This window comes from Erinaceus europaeus, chromosome 18 (genome assembly GCF_950295315.1).
Source record: "Erinaceus europaeus chromosome 18, mEriEur2.1, whole genome shotgun sequence".
Taxonomy (NCBI): domain Eukaryota; kingdom Metazoa; phylum Chordata; class Mammalia; order Eulipotyphla; family Erinaceidae; genus Erinaceus; species Erinaceus europaeus.
The window spans coordinates 876,813-899,028 of NC_080179.1; the positions used below are offsets into that span (position 1 = coordinate 876,813).

At 52.3% G+C, this 22,216-nt stretch overlaps 1 protein-coding gene across 1 annotated transcript in view; it reads right to left on the bottom strand.

The window, feature by feature from the left end:
• SLC39A10 (solute carrier family 39 member 10) overlaps positions 1–3,853 on the bottom strand; it is a 28,202-nt gene extending 24,349 nt beyond the window's left edge. Inside the window, exon 1 of the mRNA XM_007535356.3 lies at positions 3,701–3,853. The gene's annotated coding sequence lies outside the window, so the exon portion shown is untranslated. The remainder of the gene's footprint in view (positions 1–3,700) is intronic.
• Between the last annotated feature and the right edge of the window lie 18,363 nt (positions 3,854–22,216).

Consider the following 22,216-nt stretch of genomic DNA (forward strand, 5'->3'; position numbering starts at 1 on the left):
CTGCTCCGGCCCGCGCGCAGTACTCGGTCCACGCAACTTGGTCTACGTGTTTTCAAGCAACCAACTTGGCAGACAACTGTCCAGGGAACCAGAAAGACTCAAAATCTCACAGGATACATACACATTACGTTTCCAGACAGCTGCTTCAGATAGACAGAAAGGAGAGGAGGGCCGGTGGTGGGGCACCTGGTTGAGCTCGTATGCTGCAGTGAGCAAGGAGCCAGGTTCAAGGCCCAGGTCCCCACCGGCAGGGGGGAGCCTCCCAGTGTGAAGCAGGGCTGTGGGTGTCTCTCTCCCTACCTCACCTTCTCTCTCAAGTTCCGTCTCTATCCAACAAATAGTCAATCAATTTTTAAAATCCAGAGGGGGGGGGGGGAGAGAGAGAGAAGGCAGGAGAGACATGGCAAGCACCTCTGTTCTGTTGCCAGGGCACTCCCACAGGCTGCCAGGGCTCGGACCTGGGCCCACCAGGCGGACTGCCACTCCACAGATACAATCCGCACCATACAAAGCATTGCCATCTGCTCTTGAAATCATCTAGACATCTGAGAGGTCGTGGGCCACTTCTGTTCAGCCTTCGGTCCAAAGACCTCAACCAGATGAGCAGTTAGAACTAGTGTGAGCAGAGCCGAGCGGAGAGGCAGCCTCTCCCGCCTGACGCTCCGAGGTCCAGGGTTCAGTCCCCAGCACCTCCCTGAGCCAGAGCCCAGCAGGCTCTGGGCAGATCATCAACACGTAAATGTGACCTCAAGTACACTCTCTGTCTTGAGGCGTTCCAGTTCTAACTGGGGAGGATGTGAGAGGCATGGAGAGCAGAGGGGCCCAACACGCAGCAGGTGACAGGAAGCAAGCTGCAGGCTTCTGCTTTGTGAGAAAGAAAGATTCAGATGAAAGGGCTTCATTTTTTACAGAGCAGAGTAACCGGAGTGGGGTGGGTATCTCCATGCTTTGGTTACAGCTGGAAGTGATTTCAAATGTTCTACTTCTGTGTGGACACAGGTCTCAATACTGAAGTGATCATCTTTGATGACTACTAGAGGATTAAAAGTGAGTTTTGCAGGGTTCAAGTTAATTCTCAGAATCCTCTGGTCCTATGAAAGCACATGATCTCCACTCTCTTAGCATGTCGGTAAGACAGACTTCCCAACCTCCCCGGAGCGTCTCTGAACGAGCCAGAGGGCCCTCCTAAGCAGAGTCATGGCTGAGGCTTCAGTGTGGCTTCAGAAATGCCAACACAGGGCTGGGACACGGACAGCAGTGAGTCCTCTGCGGGTGACAGAGTGGTGCTGGGGTATGCGGCCTCTCCCTCTCGCCTCTGAAACTTGAGAGAACGCAAAAATGGTGTCGCGAGCAAGGACTCAGAGCCTAGGACTCACTCGGAGAGTGTGTCGGGGTTAAACTTTTTTTTACTTATTTTAGATGTCATAGAAAGATCACACAATTCACACCAGCACACAGTCAACCGGACACCTTATCCTTTCTTAGTAGTTGCTGGCAGGTAAGGCTCACACACGCGGCCGGGTAAGGCGCACACGCGCGCGCGCACGCACACACACACACACACACACACACACACACACACACGGCCGGATAAGGCTCACACACACACACACGCACGGCCAGGTTAGGCTCACACACACACACACACACACACACACACACACACACACACACACGGCTGGTAAGGCTCATACACACACACACACAAACGGCCGGGTAAGGCGCGCGCGCACACACACACACACACACACACACACACACACACACACACACACACACACACGGACGGGTTAGACACACACACACACACACACACACACACACACACACACACGGCCGGGTAAGGCTCACACACACAGACACACACGGCCGGGTAAGGCGTGCGCGCGCGCGCGCACACACACACACACACACACACACACACACACACACACACACACACGGCCGGGTAAGGCTCTCTCTCTCTCTCTCTCTCTCACACACACACACACACACACACACACACACACACACACACGGCCTGGAGGAGGTCCTTTGTCCTTCGTGCTGCTGGAGGGACGGATTAGCAGGGCCTCTTGCAGCTGGGAAGCTGTTACTGAGGTCAGCAGGCTGCGGGTGCTTTAGGGCTTTAGCCACACCAACAGTGGAACTGCTTCCTCCGGCGGATTTCTGCATCTCTATTTATGCCCAGCTCGCCTCTGGTTTCAGAGTTCATCTCCACTGACAAGGTCGGGGTTGGCGTCTTATCACACTGTGCAGGTGCCCTGTGGGTACTAACGTTACACTTGGTTCACAAGTTCACGTCCACTACAAATGAGCAGCAGCCTGACGGTGGCATCCCGCTCACACAGGCCCCGGGCTCACTCGTTCCACGATGCCTCAAAGGACAAAGCGGTGGCACCTGAAGGAAGTCTGTGCAAAGTAGGTGTCATCTGAGACTCGGCTGCAGGGTCTCTGGTCTCTAGGGGTCCACGCCTGTGGCTCTGAGGGATCCCACTGCCCCTGGGAGCCAGACAGAAACGGGAGAGAGCGAGCTAGAGAGAGAGAGAGCAAGCGAGCGAGAGAGAGAGAGAGCGAGAGAGAGAGAGAGAGAGAGAGAGAGAGAGCGCTAGCAGGCACTGCCCCACCACCTGTGGCTGGGCCAGATGCTGCAGGGCTCAGCTCCAGGCACACTGCCTGACCTAGTGAGCTATCTCCTGGCCTGATACCTGAATAGAGCAGAGAATAGCCTGTCCCTAATTCAGCGAAAACTTCCCAACTTGGACATAAACTTTTTTACTTACAAACCTGCAACATCTGCCTGCCGCCGTCTCAATTGTCACCCAGCCCTTGCATCCAGCAACCCAGAACACCCATGGGCTTCAGTCTCGACACTTAATATTTATGGTGTCGTCTGCAGACGCTGTGTTTATTCAGCAAGTCAGAGCTCCGCGAGGTTACTGGAAATAGTTGGGGTGCTGTTTAAAATGGCATTGTTTCAGGTGTAAACTGCCTTCAGGGCTTCTAAGCACACTTCTGGGTATTCGTACAGTGGCCTTTTACTTACTGAGAATACAACTGCATATTCCGGGAAAACCAAAGTCACCGGGTGGCCCACACACGGAACTCATATGAGTAAGACAAAGTTCTGTGTGTTAGTAATGGGAGTGTTTGCAGCCTTGTATAAGTTACCACAGGGAACCTTGTGCTTATTAAAGGTCTTTGAAACATTTTTAAAAAAATCATTCTACAATCATTCTGTACGTCACAGTTCAAAGTAAACTTGATTCTAAAAAGAAGCTCACCATAAGATTTAATATTTTCAATTTTTATTTTTAGTACAATCAAGGTAATACAAAGTTACATGGAACATATTCACTCAGAGGCAGTTGTTTCTATCATTATTATAAATACTGATATAAAAAGTTAACTTCATAGACCCCTAACATACACTCCTCCTGTTTTGAAAAGATCCCAGGCGTACAAGCGAGTATTTGCAGGACCAGGCGTACAAGCCGGTTAACTGTCTTAAGACTAGGACTCGGGTGTGGGTGAGGTGAGGAAGCCTGTGGCCCGTCTCTGAAAGCACCTGCGAATCGCTCCAAAGAAGACCACTCATCTTAGTACCCGCAGCTGCGGGAGCCTGGTGCCAACCCCACGCACCGCCGCGTGCCTGAGACTGAGAGGGGTCTGCAAGCAGCTACACCCAGGGGCCTCTCACCTGGCCTCGGGGGCAGCAGAAAACTGGGGGTGAGGCCGGGAAAGAGCTCTTCTGGTACTGCCAGCGAAGCTCAGTCTGTGCTTGGAAGAATCACAAAGTTAAATTCCACTTTCAGGGCCATGAAACTTGCCATGGAGGACCCTCTGGCTTGCTGTTCAGGGTTGCACTTCCTTTCCAAGCACCACTGTCGTGTGGAACATGAGTGAAACACACTGACGACGTGCCCAGAACAGACACACAAGGCCCACAGTGTCTGTCTGTCTGTCTGTCTCTCTCTCGACGGGGCCCTGCAGACACCGGCTGACAGTGCTGTCAGGCATCTGCTGAGAGTAATGTCACAGCTAAGCTGTCACTCAGTGCCCTGACCAGAGCCAGTGACCTTGGAGGACTTGAGGAAGGTGTCACAGTGTCTCTAGAGCACAGTCTAGCGTGGGAAACAAGTCAGAAGATGCAGAAGGAAGGAAGGAAGGAAGGAAGGAAGGAAGGAAGGAAGGAAGGAAGGAAGGAAGAAAGGGAAAAAATGCAAGGATAGAATAAATCCTGTGGGGTAAAGAACAGACACGATCATTCAACGTCACCCTGCGGGAAGCACTAAGACAAGGCCACGCAGAGCTGACCCAGTGGAGAGGGAGAGAGGGGGCTCGAGGAGCTGGTGGACCACAGTCCCTGGGTCGGCTGTAACACTGGCCATAAACAGGAAACCCAAGATGTAGTTTTCTGTAGTACACCAACTTCACAGACATTTAAATCAGGGACTCAAAGGCACTGTGAGAATACAAATTGCCCGGAAACATGAGAGAGTGACAGGCTCAGCAAGCATGCTGTGCAAGGGAGACAGAAGGGAGACAAGTGCCAGAGGGTGGCTCACAGGAGCAGACAAGCCAGGGAGAGAGAGAGCCCAGGAGGCCTCCTGCCACCGGGTGGGTGGTGGGTGTCACTGCAGGGAGAGCTCAAGGAGAGGGAGCCCAGTCCAGGCTGCATGCAAGCTGCTAGGCTAGACTCCAACAGCTTTCCCAGGATTTCCAACTGCCTGCCTCCAAAGACAACAATGGAGAGCAGCTCTCAGGACAGCAAGGCTAGCCCTCCCCCTGCCCCTGCTCCTGCCCCTAACCATTGCCCTAACTCTAACCATAACCATCAATCCACATTATCTAATCCTGTGTCAGTCTCTCATACGGAATAGGGACTTGGACAGAACACGTGATTGGGCGGCTATTCCTGAGTCAGGCTGCTACCCAGCTGGAGCAGAGGGTAGGGCAGGAGGTAGGGCCTGGAGAGCAGGCGGGCCTGGGCAGTGGGGACAGGTGAGCAGGCGGGCCTGGGCAGTGGGGACAGGGAGCAGGCGGGCCTGGGCAGTGGGGACAGGGAGCAGGAGGGTCTGGGCAGTGGTGACAGGGGAGCAGGAGGGTCTGGGTAGTGGTGACAGGGGAGCAGGAGGGTCTGGGCAGTGGGACAGGAGAGCAGGAGGGTCTGGGCAGTGGGGACAGGAGAGCAGGAGGGTCTGGGCTGTGGGACAGGGGAGCAGGAGGGTCTGGGCAGTGGGGACAGGGGAGCAGGAGGGTCTGGGCAGTGGGGACAGGGGAGCAGGAGGGTCTGGGCAGTGGGACAGGGGAGCAGGAGGGTCTGGGCAGTGGGACAGGGGAGCAGGAGGGTCTGGGCAGTGGGGACAGGGGAGCAGGAGGGTCTGGGCAGTGGGGACAGGGGAGCAGGAGGGTCTGGGTAGTGGGACAGGGGAGCAGGAGGGTCTGGGCAGTGGGGACAGGGGAGCAGGAGGGTCAGGGTAGTGGGGACAGGGGAGCAAGAGGGTCAGGGTAGTGGGGACAGGGGAGCAGGAGGGTCTGGGCAGTGGGGACAGGGGAGCAGGAGGGTCTGGGTAGTGGGGACAGGGGAGCAGGAGGGTCTGGGTAGTGGGGACAGGGGAGCAGGAGGGTCTGGGCAGTGGGGACAGGGGAGCAGGAGGGTCTGGGAAGTGGAACAGGGGAGCAGGAGGGTCTGGGCAGTGGGGACAGGGGAGCAGGAGGGTCTGGGCAGTGGGGACAGGGGAGCAGGAGGGTTTGGGCAGTGGGGACAGGGGAGCAGGAGGGTCTGGGCAGTGGGACAGGAGAGCAGGAGGGTCTGGGCAGTGGGACAGGGGAGCAGGAGGGTCTGGGCAGTGGGACTGGGGAGCAGGAGGGTCTGGGCAGTGGGACTGGGGAGCAGGAGGGTCTGGGCAGTGGGGACAGGGGAGCAGGAGGGTCTGGGCAGTGGGGACAGGGGAGCAGGAGGGTCTGGGCAGTGGGACAGGGGAGCAGGAGGGTCTGGGCAGTGGGGACAGGGGAGCAGGAGGGTCTGGGCAGTGGGGACAGGAGAGCAGGAGGGTCTGAGCAGTGGGGACAGGGGAGCAGGAGGGTCTGAGCAGTGGGGACAGGGGAGCAGGAGGGTCTGGGCAGTGGGACAGGGGAGCAGGAGGGTCTGGGCAGTGGGGACAGGGGAGCAGGAGGGTCTGGGCAGTGGGACAGGGGAGCAGGAGGGTCTGGGCAGTGGGGACAGGGGAGCAGGAGGGTCTGGGCAGTGGGACAGGGGAGTAGGAGGGTCTGGGCAGTGGGGACAGGGGAGCAGGAGGGTCTGGGCAGTGGGGACAGGGGAGCAGGAGGGTCTGGGCAGTGGGACAGGAGAGCAGGAGGGTCTGGGCAGTGGGGACAGGGGAGCAGGAGGGTCTGGGCAGTGGGACAGGGGAGTAGGAGGGTCTGGGCAGTGGGGACAGGGGAGCAGGAGGGTCTGGGCAGTGGGGACAGGGGAGCAGGAGGGTCTGGGCAGTGGGACAGGGGAGTAGGAGGGTCTGGGCAGTGGGGACAGGGGAGCAGGAGGGTCTGGGCAGTGGGGACAGGGGAGCAGGAGGGTCTGGGCAGTGGGGACAGGGGAGCAGGAGGGTCTGGGCAGTGGGACAGGGGAGTAGGAGGGTCTGGGCAGTGGGGACAGGGGAGTAGGAGGGTCTGGGCAGTGGGGACAGGGGAGCAGGAGGGTCTGGGCAGTGGGGACAGGGGAGCAGGAGGGTCTGGGCAGTGGGACAGGAGAGCAGGAGGGTCTGGGCAGTGGGGACAGGGGAGCAGGAGGGTCTGGGCAGTGGGACAGGGGAGTAGGAGGGTCTGGGCAGTGGGGACAGGGGAGTAGGAGGGTCTGGGCAGTGGGGACAGGGGAGCAGGAGGGTCTGGGCAGTGGGGACAGGGGAGCAGGAGGGTCTGGGCAGTGGGGACAGGAGAGCAGGAGGGTCTGGGCAGTGGGACAGGGGAGCAGGAGGGTCTGGGCAGTGGGGACAGGGGAGCAGGAGGTTCTGGGCAGGGGACAGGCAGCACGGTGGGCTGGTCTGGGCAGTGGCCCTCGGCCTAAATGCAGCGGCCACCTGGCCTCCATCGCTCACACAAAGCCTCGGCCGCCGCTTCCCCGCCCGCGTCCCCGTCCCCCCACCGGCCCCGGGAGCCCCGCAGCCGCCGTGTCCTCCCCGCAGGCCTCCCGTTCGACCGCCGCGGCCTCCCGCTTCCCCTCCCGAGACCCGCCGGGGCCCGATGTCCCTCCCCGCGGCCTCCCGCCGCCTCCCCGAGCGCATCACCGCGGGTCTGCGGCCCAGTCCCTGCGAGCCCCGTGCGCGTGTCCCGCCCGCCGCCCTCCATCCCGGCCGCCTCCCGCCCAGCCCCGCGAGCCCCGGCGAGCTTCCTCACCGCGGCTTCCACGCCCGAGCCCCGGCGAGCCCCGGCCCGGCAGCCTCCCGCCCAGTCCCGCGAGCCCCGGCGAGCTCCGTCCCGGCCGCCTCCCGCCCAGCCCGGCGAGCCCCGGCGAGCCCCATCCCGGCCGCCTCCCGCCCAGTCCCGCGAGCCCCATCCCGGCCGCCTCCCGCCCAGCCCCGCGAGCCCCGCGAGCCCCATCCCGGCCGCCTCCCGCCCAGCCCCGCGAGCCCCGCGAGCCCCATCCCGGCCGCCTCCCGCCCAGCCCCGCGAGCCCCGCGAGCCCCGCGAGCCCCATCCCGGCCGCCTCCCGCCCAGCCCCGCGAGCCCCGGCGAGCCCCATCCCGGCCGCCTCCCGCCCAGCCCCGCGAGCCCCGGCGAGCCCCATCCCGGCCGCCTCCCGCCCAGCCCCGCGAGCCCCGGCGAGCCCCATCCCGGCCGCCTCCCGCCCAGCCCGGCGAGCCCCTCCGCCCCGGCCGCCCATCCGGAGCCCCCGCCCGCTCGCCGCGATCTCCGCCGCCCGCCGCCCGCCCGCACCCCACGCGCCCCGCCTGCAGCCGCCTCGGCGCCCGATCCCCGGGCTCCGGCCCCGCTCCCCACGCCGCCGGGACTCGCGGCCGGTTCTGCGGGAGGGAACGTCAACAGATCGGGGTTTTATAGTTACCTCACACTCGAGTGCCGTGTGCATCTCCTCTCCGCCCGGTACCAAAGCCCGGCCGCGCCGCCCCGCGTATTCACCAACGCCGCCTGCGCCGCCTGCGTCGCGGACGCCCGCGCGTCCCACCCGGCGCTACGCCATCGGCGCACGGGAGCCCCTCGCCGGCCTGCGCAGCCGCAGCGCGTCCGCCCTCGGCGCTACGCCGCGCACGTACAGGCGCCGCCCAATCCCGCGCGCCCGGCCGCGCAAGCGGCGTAGGCGGCCCTCGCGGAGGCGGAGCCCGGCCCGGAGTTACGCAGACGGCGCGGCGGAGGGGGGCGCGCGTGCGCATGCGCGGGGCCCGCGGCTGGGGGAGGCGGCGGGGCTGCACCTGCGGGCGCGGGGCGCGGGGCGCGGGGCGCGGGGCGGCCGGAGACGCCGGGACGTTTGCAGCGCAGGCAGGAGGCGCCGCTCTGCAGCCTCGTCGGGCACTGACAGCGCCGCCAGCTCCGGGGGCATCGCGCCCAGGCCTGCGGCAGGGGCGCCTCTCTGCCTGACTGCGCCTGCGCACCTGGCTCCCTGCACCTGGCTCCCTGCCCGTCTGCAGCTTCCTGGCTGCCCATGTAGGCACGGAGTACTACTAGGCCATTAAAATGATTGCTTCGGGTTTCGCCTTTGCTTCGTCCCCCAGGTGCTGCCAGCCCGACCTCCGACCCGCCCTGTGTCCTGGAGCTCCACTTCCCCAGATTCCTGCCCCACTAGGGAAAGAGAGAGACGGGCTGGGAGTGTGGATCCACCTGTCAACACCCATGTTCAGCTGGGAAGCAATGACAGAAGCCAGACCTTCCACCTTCTGCATCCCACAATGACCCTGGGTCCATGCTCCCAGAGGGATAGAGAATGGGAAAGCTGTCAGGGGAGGGGATGGGATACGGAGTTCTGGTGGTGGGAACTGTGTGGAGTTGTTATCTTACAGTCTTGCTGACCAGTATTAAATTGCTAATAAAAAATTCTTTAAAAAGTACCCCCAAGAAATTGCAGGTGCAGACAGACTATCAGAACATCTCCAGAAAGCTCACCGTGAGGACTCCCCAAGAATCCAAGCACAGTACAGAAAAACATGCGGAAACATTGTTTTTTAAAGACTGTTCAATCAGGATGCTTATATAATCGTGTGTCCAACATCTGCACACACTCTCCCCGCACTGTTAAAGTGACCTTTTCAGTCCTGGAAGACGGAAGGAAGGAAGGGAGGGAAGAGGAAGGGCCTTTACATAGTTGCTGTCCCCACCCCGCCTCCCCCAAGGTACTTACGAAGGCGCCTCCTGTGAGCTTGTCTATTTAAAAAGAAAAAGGTGAACAAGGGGCCTGCCAGGCACTTGAGAAGAATTGTCGAAGCTTTGGCCGACTTCCCAGGGCTTCTGCTTCCCTGCCTGAGTCATGGGCTATCCCGAGGCTCAGAGGCGCCTGCCCGCATCCCGCCTGTCCTGCTGCTCTCACTCAGTACCTGGCCCACCTGGCTGATCCCCTCCCTGCGCTTAAGCCAGTCACAACCCATATTTTTCTGTCTTTTTAAAATAAAATGTTTATTATCTTTGTAATTGGATAGAGACAGTTAAACATTGAGAGGGAAGAGAGAGATAGAGAGGGAGAGAGACGCCTGCAGCCCTGCTTCACACTCAAAGCTTTCCCCCTGCAGGTGGGGGCCGGGGGCTTGAACCTGGGACCTTGTGCACTGTAATGTGTGCGGTTAACTGCATGGCTGCCAGCTCTATTTTATTTTTCTTATTTTTCATTTTTATTTATAAAAAGGAAACAATGACAAAAACCATAGGATAAGAGGGCACGACTGCACACAACTCCCCCCAGCACTACTCCGTGTCCCCTCCCTTCCCCTGAGCGCTCCCCTGCGCCTTGTCCTCTGGGAGCATGGAGCAGTTCTCTTCTCTGTGGTCCTGGCAGACCGCAGACACCGTGGTCAGAAGTCACCAGCTCTGCTGCGTGTCAGACCCTTCCTGGGTGCTTCACACGCAAATGCTTTTCACCTGTCACAGGTGCTCACTGAGCCTCAGGAGGCCACCTGCCACTTCTCACAGAGAGGCCGCGACAGTTACCCAGCCCGGTCAGTGGGCCGCCCTGTTTCTGCCGCTCTGTGCACTTACCTTCTGTTTTATTGGTTGGTTTCATCTCTACTGAGAACATCTTTACCTTGCTAATTCTCTGCTGACTGCCACAAACACTAAATGTCTCAAACTTCACTTCGGGTGGAAAAACCAGACCACTAATCTCCTGTCAGTTTCACTGGTTCTGTTGAATAACAAGTGATGTCCTGAGGCGAGACGAGATGAGAAGACAAGACACCGACTTTGGCCTCGCTTCACGAGTTCACCAGCCGTGGGTACACATGCCCGTGATCTGCAGATTCACGGGTAACTTAAGAGAGCTGACCAAAATTTTTCTAACCTACTTTGAATTCACAAGATTAGAACTAAAGAAAATGACTTGAAAGTCTACTCAGAATCACCTGCTGGTGTAAATAACAGACTATGGCAAAAAAAGAAAAAAAATCATTATTCTTACTGGTTTTACTTAGGAGTGCGCTAAGATAAGGAATTCCTATGTGTTAGACTCATGGAGCTTTCTGGAAAGGCCATACTTTGTTTTTAGGCGGCTCTTCTGACTCAGAAAGAAGCTCATCTGAGCTATAAAAGCAGTAGGTTTGCAGAATTTGAGGGGGAGGTTATTGAGTTATGTATAAATGTGTTTCTCTCTTATTTTTACACTCATATTGCTTCAGTCCTATGTTACATAACTAAGTTTTTTTTTTAATTTTATATATTTACTTTGAGTAGAGATAAAGGTGAGAGGGAAGGGGGTGGATAGAGGAGGAGAGAGAAAGAGAGACACTGCTACACCACTGTGAAACTTCCCTCCCTCAGGAGGAGATCGAGGACTTGAACCTGCGTCTTTGTACATTGTAGCATGTGCATTCTACCAGGGGCGCCTTCTTCCAGCACCGTCATAACTAAATTTTAAAACATCAAAACTACCTTTGTGGGGGCCAGGCAGTGGTGCAGTGGGTTAAGCGCAGGTGGCGCAAAGCACAAGGACCAGCAAAAGGATCCCGGTTTGAGCCCCCGGATCCCCACCTGCAGGGGAGTCGCTTCACAGGCGGTGAAGCAGGTCTGCAGGTGTCTATCTTTCTCTCCCCCTCTGTCTTCCCCTCCACTCAACATTTCTCTCTGTGCTATCCAACAACAATGACGGCCATAACAATAATAGTAACAACAGCACCGATAAACAAAAAGGGCAACAAAAGGGGAAAAAAACGGCCTCCAGGAGCAGTGGGTTCGTAGTGCAGGCACTGAGCCCCAGCAATAACCCCGGAGGCAAAAAACAAGCAAACAAAAAACTACCTTTGTGAGGCACATGATATAATAAACCCAACGGGGTTTTTTAAAACCCCTCAGAGGACTTGAGTAGAGTCAGCTTTAATAGCAGAGATAATACTTCCACCTAGGTCTTTAATTGTATCTAAAGGAAGTTTGATAGAATCGTTTTTTCTAACAGGATAAAATAGTTACCATTCCTGATGATATTTAAAGAAATTCAGTTGAAACTATAAAGAACCTGACTTTAAGCAATCAAACCTCTCAAATTCAGTTGTTCTTTCCATCAATCAAAATTAGTAGCTGAGCAAAGATAAAGAAAACACCTTAAATTCCTGATCACTTTCTCATTTTCATATGGCTGAAAAGTTCTGACTCAATAGGTTATGGTTAGAGGCAAGGGTAAATTACAGAGATTTAAAAAATAACCTGAGGTAGGGGGTATAAAGAAACAGAAAATCGTTAAAAAGTGGGGCGAGAGGGCCTGAAGACACACTCTGAATCTAGGGCTCCAGAGGAAATTGGATTTCAGCCTAGGCTTTGAGCTCTCAGCCACAAGACCGAAGGCCGGAGGAGTGAAGACCATTTTCACTCGCCAGCATCTGTGGCGTTATGTGGCAGGCGCTTCAAGCCCAAGGTCGAGATTGCAAGTGGGGCCTGTCGAGCAGGCTTTTCCTATTCCCGTGAGGAATTACGTTCTGACCGAAAGACTTGCCATTCCCAGAGTTACAGCAGACCTTGAGAACCTGAACCTGCACGGAGACTCTCGTTTGAGGAATCCGGCATGCTCGCCCCTTTGCCAAGCAGCAGAACTCATGTCCTCCCACGCCCGTCCCCGATCCCAGGCCACACGGAGGAATGGGGACGTTAGCCAGACCCACCCCTGGGAGGCGGACTTGGTAAGACTGTTGAGTGAGGTCTCTCTAAGCTGGTAGGCGTATGCGATAGGGGGAACAAAAACAAATGGAAGAAACAGGACCACTGTAATCCTGGGTGAGCAGAGTTCAGGTCGTGGAGCGTGATGGCCGAGAAGGGAGGGGGTTAGATTGCTATGTGGAAAACCTGAGAAGTGTTACACAAGCACCAACTAATGCATTTTACTGTCTACTGTAAACCACTAACCCCCCCCCCCCATAAAGGGAAAAACAAAGACAATTATAATTCAAGCACCCCCTCCCATGGATAAGAAATGGACTTCCTGCTTTGCCCTGATGATGCCAGCGTTAGCCTGAGCGAGACCCCTCAACTTCTACTTGCACTCTAAGCAAAAGGGTAGTTCGACATTCCTACTGGAAGAAAGACAATAACTGGAGACTTAAACCCTGGGATTTGCCAAGGCAAGTCTTCTAAAAAGAAGAATGAAGTCTAGCCTAAGAAAAGGAACACCCACATACAACAGTGTAGAACGACGAGCTCACCACAGAGCCAGGATGAAAGGCGGACCACACACGGGCCTGGAGAGCCTGGGAGGCTGCCAGACTGGCTCATGGCTCCCTGGACCTCCCTCTTAGAGCGTCATTCCCTGACCGGGCCGGGAGGATGCTGACCCTCGGAGAAGCTAAGACCACGGGGTGTCCGTTTGGGAGAGACGAGGCTTTCAAGTCTTCCCTGGAGTTCTAGGAAGGAAGGAAACATGGCCATCTGAATGCCTAGGCACGGTGCGGCACTAAGGGCCAGGTGGAAAGTCAGACGGAGGGACAGCTTTTCAATCTTGTTTCGACCTTTTGTCAGCTCCTGGAGCAGGCACTCATCTGCATTCAGCTAGAGTGTGCGGGTGCTCCACACACAGTGGAGCAGGGGCCAGGTGGTGGCGCACCTGGTTGAGAGCACAGGTTACAGGGCACAAGGACACGGGTTCGAGCCCCCAGCCCCCAGCTGCAGGAGGGAAGCTTCGTGAGCAGTGAAGCAGGGCTGTAGGTGTCTCTCTGTCTGTCTTCCTCTCTATCTCCCCCTTCACTCTCAATTTCTGACTGTCTCTATCTAATACATAAAGATAATTTTTAAAAATGTAAAAAAAAAAGAACTCAGGAGCCACAGCAGCCACTGACTTTCCTGATTTTGAAGTCTTGCCCAAAGGATTTTCTTAACTTTTGTTTATTTCTTTATTTTTAGGACAGCGAAATTTAGAGGGAAGCGGGGTAGAGAAGGAGAGAGACAGAGAGACCCCTGCAGCCCTGTTTCATCACTTGAGAAGCTTCCCCTGCAGGTGGGGACCAGGGCCTGAACCTGGGTCCTTGTGCACTGTAGTGCGTGCGCTTAACCAAATGCTCCACCGCCCAGCCCCAAAGGACTTTTTAAGGAACAAATGGTCGTACGCATATTGCAGACGTAAAGAGCACCTGAGGGTAAATCCACTTCAATTTTAGAAAGCTGATCAGCAAAGCAGTGAATCAGCAATGCCTCCCATGCGGATCCTGTTAGGCAACAAGCTCGTGTGTTTAGCTGGCTGTGACTGATAACACTGATGTCTAAAATTCATTTTAATGTGCCATCCACGTGGGCATAAGTTTCAAATCTTGCCTAGCACCTCAAGATGCTTCTTTTTAAAAATATTTTTTTTAATTTATTCCCTTTTGTTGTACTTGTTTTATTGTTGTAGTTATTATTGATGTTGTCGTCATTGGATAGGACAGAGAGAAATAAGAGAGGAGGGGAAGACAGAGGGGGAGAGAAAGACAGACACCTGTAGATCTGCTTTACCACTTGTGAAGCCGCTCACCTGCAGGTGGGGAGCCAGGGCTTGAACTGGGATCCTTATGCCGGTCCTTGCGCTTTACGCCATATGCACTTAACCCGCTGCGCTACCGCCCAACTCCCAAGATGCTTCTTAATAAGGTCCATTTCACAACTGACATTGATGAGAATGATCAGGTACATCTTTTAGAATCAAAACACTTGCTCTATCTTGACAAATATTGCCTACTCTTATTTATTAAAGATGTGAGAGTACAACAAATTTCTAAATGTTAGGGAAGGCAATAAATTAATTGTCAAAACAAGAATAGCTTCTAGGGACTTCTGGATGTGTCTCGAAATGCTTCTAAGTGAAGCTGCAAGCATCTTATTTTTAGCAGAATAAACCGTAGTGCACTCTTCATGGGATCTGGTAAAGCGCCTTGTATATTCAGCACACATCACTAGAGACGCTCTGAAAACTTAGTGCTCTGGAAGGAACGCCCCGGTGGCACCCGGCAACAGCCAGCCCCTCTGTGCGTGGCTCCTCTCTGTAGAGGACCTCACCTGCTATCTCCTGTGAATGCATCACTCTTGAATTTCATTCCGATTAGAGTACTATTACTCTTACCTTACTATTACTATTACCTTCTTTAAGCAGACCTGTTTCCACACTTGTTCCCAGCCCATGGACTTGTAAGCGTGTGCTTTTAAATAGTCCATGCATCATTTAAATGTTTTACATTGTCCAGGATATTTTATTCATACGACAGTCCTGCAAGATGGATACCAGTATGTCTGTTTCAGAAATGACTACACAACATGTGGCAGAACCAGGGCTTCCTGGTTAAGAATCCCCCTTCTTGACATTCAGATACTGCACTTTTTGGGTGGGGGAGATAGCACAAGGTTATGCTAACAGATGCCCATGCCGAAATAAACAAAATGAAGTTAAAGATTTCTGGTCCTCCTTTGGGCCTCAACAATAGCACCCAGAAGCAGCCCTGTTTCATAAATCAAGACTCTGGATTTATGTTACTTTCTCTGAACAGACTGTCAATTCACACACACACACACACACACACACACACACACACACACACACACACACACACCATAAACTGATGACTTCCACTCTATAAATGTGGCAGGAGGTCAGTGGAAAATTGAAATAGAAATGAAGAATGTAATCAAAATATATAGAATGTGAACTTTTTTTTTTTTTGCTTTAACTTTCAGCTGGGTTAGTTTGACTTAATTCCAAAGGAGATGTTTATTCCATAAGCTCCTAAATTAGAATGTTAATTAGTCAATCTGGTTGTATATTCAGTTGAAAGTTTCCCCTCCTTTATGATGATTTGATGTTGTTATTCAAGTATTTATTTTCAGAAAAATGATATTAAAATTTAGTCAGAGCCAGGTGTTTGTTAGTGAATTGCATCACAGTCACACACATATAAGCTATAAGCTATTAATGTGCCAATCAGTGAAGAATCAGGTGCAGGCCAATATATCCCAAGAGATTTGTACGGAAATTCACTGAGGGGATTAAACGCACATTCGAGTTCTTAGCTTTTTATGGTTGTACATGTTCTACAAGTCTATCTTGGAAAAAGAGCCAAGGTTTGTTGAGGCCTGGGTATATCTTCAAGCAACACTATAACTTTAAAAAATATTTACTTATTTGTTTATTCCCTTTTGTTGCCCTTGTTTTATTGTTGTAGTTATCATTGTTGCTGTTATTGATGTCATCATTGTTGGATAGGACTGAGAGAAATGGAGAGAGGAGGGGAAGACAGAGAGGGGGAGAAAAAGACAGACACCTGCAGACCTGCTTCACCACCTGTGAAGCAACCCCCCTGCAGGTGGGGAGCTGGGGGCTCGAACCGGGATCCTTACGGTCCTTGTGCTTTGCGCCACGTGTACTTAACCCGCTGTGCTACCGCCCGACTCCCAACACCATAATTTTTATACATAATAGTCTCTCTTAAGACACTTGGAAATGGAGTAGAGTCAAGATGGTAGCAGCACCTGTGTTGACTCTCCTCCAAAAAACCACTTCAAATCCTGGCAATTCTATGTGGAAGCAGGATTTCCAGCCCAGTAGGAGAGAAACCACAGAGGAGGGGACAAAAAAAGAGTCACAGTGGAAATTATAACCATTTATGAATTGGCAACGGGAACTGAAAACAACAAAGGGGAGTCAAGCGCCACAAAGTTGCAGATGCTGCCACGACGCCCTCCTGACTTCCCTGGGCAGACGGCCTCACTGTCAAGACTCGCCGTCGCACGGACGCTCAGAACTGTGTGCGACTTTTACCCTTTGCCTGAAGTCCCAGAGCCAATGCTATTGAACACTGTTTGCACGAGACACTTGACTGACTTTGGTTAGGATACATGGCGTATTAGCAGTGACGTGACAATGATCGTACTGCCTCCTGATCCTCAGCAGGTGTGGATGCAGAATGACACAGCTCGTCAGCAGGAGAGTTTGCTTTCCTAGACCTTTGTGTGAATTGGGGGCCAAAGCTGGGGACAAGCCTGCTTGTCTTCTGTCGTCATAAAAAAATGTTAGGGGTCACGTGCTGTTTTCTAATTTGTTTCTTAAGTTTGCTTTTATAACTACAGAGATAAGAGAATGTTAGAAATGGAAATTCGGTGCCAATTAAAACTATCAAACTTCCTATTTCTTCTGCCCTGTGAATCTTTTGGAGAATGAGCCATTCATCAGAAGACCAAATCAAAGACTAGTTCTGAAAGAATGGTGGTTCCCCAAAATTAAGTGCTAGATTCATTATATCAGTATGCCCAGTAACAAGGTCAGAAAGCTGAAGCTAGATAGAGAGAGAGAGAGAGAGAGAGAGAGAGAGAGAGAGGTTGATGTGATTCAGAGGTCTAGAGTAAACTATGTGCGATCAGGTGGTATTTGGGTTACTGAGAGGAAGGTCACCTTGAAATTGGAAAATCCTCATGGCCACGTAGGGAATCAGCTCTTTGTGGCTATGTGCCTAATCATCAGCTGACAAAGGACACCTTTTGAAGCACTTCAAGTTTTCTTGTCTACAAACATCTAGATAATAACAATATTCAATAAAAGCATCAAATAATAATGATAAGCAGTTATGTGTCCACTAAATGCAAGTATTATTTTTCTTACTAAAGTCTTACATTATTATTGTCCTAACGGATCATGATTGTTTAAATATAATAACTAGCTATTATTGCTGACAGCAGTGGAATACAAAATCTGCAAAAAAAAATTCTCAAAGCAAATAGCAGTTTTGCAAAAAGTGATATTAAAAAGAAGTGCTTGCGGGGGACGGGCGGTAGCACAGCAGGTTAAGCGCACGTGGCACAAAGTGCAAGGATCGGCGTAAGGATCCTCTCTCTAAAACTCCTGTGAAACGGTTTCTGTCAACAGAAGGCTAGCGAGTTAGCATCCTTTGAGGAACATAATTGATCAGCATCCTGCAGCCAGCCACGTGGCCGTCGGGCCGCACTGGCGAGCCCTGTGCCTAGACCCAGGCGGCCTCGTGCTGGGCCGGTTTTCAGCTTCAAGGCCCAGAGGGATCACTGTCAGCACCAGGCTACTTGCATTCTCTTTATTGCTTACTTTTGTTTGGTTTTTCTTTTCTTTTTTTTCTTTCTTGATTTAATAATGGTTGACAAGGTTGTAGGATAAAAGGGGTACAATTTCATATAATTGTACCTTTCTTTTGGATGTTAATTTAGCTGTAACTTCATCTGCCCCCCCCCCCCACAAAGCCATATGATCCATATACATTTTTAAAGATTTTATGTATTTACTAACCAGTAAATCCACTGCTCCTGGTGGCTATTCCATTTTGTTGCCCTTGTTGTGGTGTTGTTATTGTTGTTGTAGCTGTCCTTGTTGTTGGATAGGACAGAGAGAAATGGAGAGAGGAGGGGAGACAGAGAGGGGGAGAGAAAGAAAGGTCCCCTCTGAGAGGAGCTCTCCTCACTGCCTCCAGAGCATTCTGTGTGACAACACGCTCCCTCCCGCAATTTGACTCCACCAGCCAGGTCAGTGGCTGAGCACCTGTCTCTCAGCCTCCTCAGGACATTGCACCTACTCACTGCGTGCTCTCTTTCCAGTGGGAGAGCAGAACCGACCGCGAGAATGTGAGCTGGAATGAAGCGTCTATGGGGGCGACCAGAAGTCTGCTGTGGGCTGTCACACACAGGCCCCGCTGTGTTTTGTGTCTACTCAATACAGGAGTATTCACATGTGAGCTATTTTAAGTTATACGGGTGTTGATTACACTATTTTCTCTACTTGTAGTTTTTTAGAGTTTCCGTAAATGCAGTACCAATAAAACTTCAGAGGATATACATATATTCTTTATGATATTTAAGAATCAGACCAAATCATAGCACATACGTTATTTATTCTGTGGGTCTACCATTTCTAAATATCTTTGGGGGACATTGTTTTAGGAGTTTGCCATCTATTCCAGTACCTTATATAATAACATCAACCCTACAACAATATTTGTGTAGCCAAGAGTTCTGAGGTCACTGAAATGTATCCGCAGTGACACCACCAGCATGGCCCCCTCAGAGTCTGCTTGGCGTCATTTTCTGGGGGCTGGGGGTCTAGATTGTGAACTCTGTCCTCCCGCCTGCACTCACTTCTCCTGCCCCCTTACTCAGCTTCTGCCCACTTCCCTCCAGGGTTCAGTTTAGCTGCCACTTCCAGGGGCTCCCCCGCCCCTCTCCTTTCCGAATCACTTCTGGACGTGTACCTCCCCTGTACCTGCCCACAGAACAGAAAGCTCCTCGTGACCTGTGTCTGGAATTTACCTGCCTGCCCCCAGCCGAGTCCCCGACTGCCATCGGCCGCTTGACCTACCCAGGAGGTGGCTTGCTCGCAGCTGGCTTCTCAGTACCCTCCGTGTCGCTTATTTTAAAGTAATAGAGGGGGTGGGACAGGGAACCGTGCGGGTCCCAGACGGCCACGTGGCTGCCTTACATGATGCTGATAAATTACGTTCGGCAAAAGATACTAACTCGCTAGCCTTCTGTTGACAGAGACCGTTTCACAGGAGTTTCAGAGAGCCACACAAACAAAACAGCCGGTGTCCCCTTTCCTGATTGTCTTGCTTTTAGGAGAAACAACGGGATGCACTGGGTCGACCTTCCCGTGGCGCACCCCGTGAGGACCCGTTCATTGGGGAAACTGACGATCCTTCCTAGCCGACTGAATCCACATGGATCCCAGTCACTGTCAAAGCCAGCAACAAGCAGCTTTCCATCAGGCTCAACCTGACGCTGTTGACTGGCTACGGAAGAAGGGCAAATGCTAGAAGAAGAAGGACAAACCACAGAACTTGAGACCTTTTACAAGGAAGAAAAGTCCACCGTGACACATAGACCAGGCGACCTGACCACCTCAGGATCCATCCTGTTCACGCCCACACCTGGGGGTTCTTCTACATCACTTTCTCGTGGGACATGATCATTCACAAAGCCATTATGAGGTAACTCCTACCCCCAGCACAAAACGAAGCCTTTCTCTGCCGCTGCATGCTGGGTGCCTGGGCCCTCACGCCCCAGCCCGCCTCACTACTCCAGACACGGCGAGACACCACTAACGGGGTCACTGTTACCACGACTTCTTCCTCTCTTTGTTGCTGAAGTTTCACGAGTGAGTTAAGCTGGTCCTTCAGCTGACCTCACTTAACATGATTCCGTCAAGACTTAGCATAAGAGAGTATTCCTGTATTTCTTGCAGCCGACAGAGAAAGGCAAATCAAACAACACGAGATACCACTTCCCTCTGAGGCAGTGCCAGTTGTTAGGAATGACAGAGCAGCAAGTGGGACACAGCTGTGGGGAGAAAGGAACACTTACTTGTATGTTGGCCTGGGCCCCGAGGAAACTATCTTGAGATGACTTGGGACACCAGGAAGACACTAGCAGTTCCTTTCCTGGGGATTTACCCAAAGAATACAAAAACAGCTATGCCACCCATGCTCATAGCAATGTTAACTGTTCCTAGTCCGGTTTTGGAAACAACACAAATGCCCAATGACAGATGAGTGATTTCTTTCCTTTTCTTACCTCTTTATTAGGAGATTAATGGCTTGCAGTCAACAGTGAAATATGATAGTTTATACATGCGTAACTTTCCCACATGACAGTACAACCCCCACTAGGTTCTCTTCTGCCATCATGTTCCAGGACCTGAAATGTCCTCCCCCTCTCAACTGAGTCTTTTACTTTGGAGCGATACACCTTTTTTTTTTTAAATTAAAAAAAAAATTAAACAAGCACTGCCTTCTGCCTGTATAGATGTTTTCTGAGACAAAGACACTGAGAAGATTGCCTGAAGAATGTTCCTACTTTTGCTGCACTACAGCCTGCAATAATGTCCTCTCCCTTTTCACAAAAGTTGGTGTGGGGAAGGCGACTTCCTAATGCTCTGAGCCAAGACAGTGGGCCCTCGCTGGGCTTTTAAAATTCATGTGAAGAGTTATGATTTAATACTGTCTCTTTATTTATACTCTACCCACATCTCACCAAACAATGCCCATCTTTTGTTACTTATTTTTGTTTCCTATAAAATGTTAAAACTTTTTAATTTTATTTATTTATTATAGGATAGAGACAGAGACATTGAGGGGGAGGAGGAGATAGAGAGGGAGACAGACAGACAGACAGAAAGATACTTGCAGCCCTGCTCCACCACTCCTGAAGCTTTTCCCCTGCAGGACCAGGGGCTTGAACCCGGGTCCTTGCACACTATGACATGTCCACTCAACCAGGTGTGCCACTGCCTGGCCCATACATCGTAACTTTACCAGTGAACTCAAGTGAGTATATGATCAGAGAACAAGATGCAATTTTTGGCTTCCAAACAGCTTAAATTGTTTATGACTCTAAAATGCTCATAGTCAGAAAAAAAAATCATGTCTTCACTGGAAACCATTTTTATGGCATTTCTGATCAAGTCTTTGCAAGCATGGAAGTGAGACATCAAGTCATTTTCTCTCTGATCCTGTGTTGTTGGCATCCTCAGCAACGCTTAGAGCACCTCACATGCCGGCACATTCACCTGACCCATGGCTGCCTCGTTCTCTGCTCAGAGAAACAAGCTGTATGTCAGCTATCGAGACAGCAAAGACAGATAGACAGTAATTATTTCCTCAGTCTCACGGATATAAATGGTAAATAGTGTTCATGGTCAATGTTGATCCAAGTTGATCACTTTTTTTTTTTTTTAAGTACTGTAGGGCTTTTCATGGCACAGCAGGGTTTTTTATATTTGATTTTTATGTGGGGTTAAAATATCTGGAGGACTAATCGGCCCATTAGATGACCTTAATTAGCGGCATTACCAAACTATTTTTCTGCTTCCACTGTTTCACTACTTACTTCTTAACCGAGTGCCGTGCCGGTGACATGGTGCACTTAGAGGCACTTCCTTTAATAGGATGGATCTTAAGAATGTTATACCACCCAGCTTTCTAGTCCTAGTCCCGACTCTGACACCATCTTCCCAAGCAGTGCCTTTGGCCCACCTGCATATTAGCTGCCAGGCCCAGGCAAACACTAGTAAAGTCATGGGCCCCTTGGAACATACCTATAATAGACTTACTAGATTTTTCCAAGTTGGAGGCCACAAATCTCATTGGCTATAGTCTTACCTCTAGATTCCTGATTATAAAACATTTTGTTCTGCTCTATAACTTACTGCTTTTCAGCCACCAATGTGCAGATGCTACCATGACACCAACCTGACCTCCCTGGACAGATGCCCTCACCCATGTGTCCTGGAGCCTCCCCTCCCCAGAGCCCTGCCCCACTAGGGACAGACAGACACAGGCTGGGGGTGTGGATCCACCTGCCAACACCCATGTCCAGCGGAGAAGCAGTGACAGAAGCCAGAACTCCCACCTTCTGCTCCCCAGAAAGATCTTTGGTCCATATTCTCAGAGGGATAAAGAATAGGGAAGCTTTCAATGGAGGGGAGGGGACATGGAACTCTGATGGTGGGAACTGTGTGGAATTGTGCCCCTCTTATCCTAAGGTCTTATTGATTATTGTTAAGCTAATAATAAAAAGAAGACTATTATACCAAGGAAACAAATCAGGC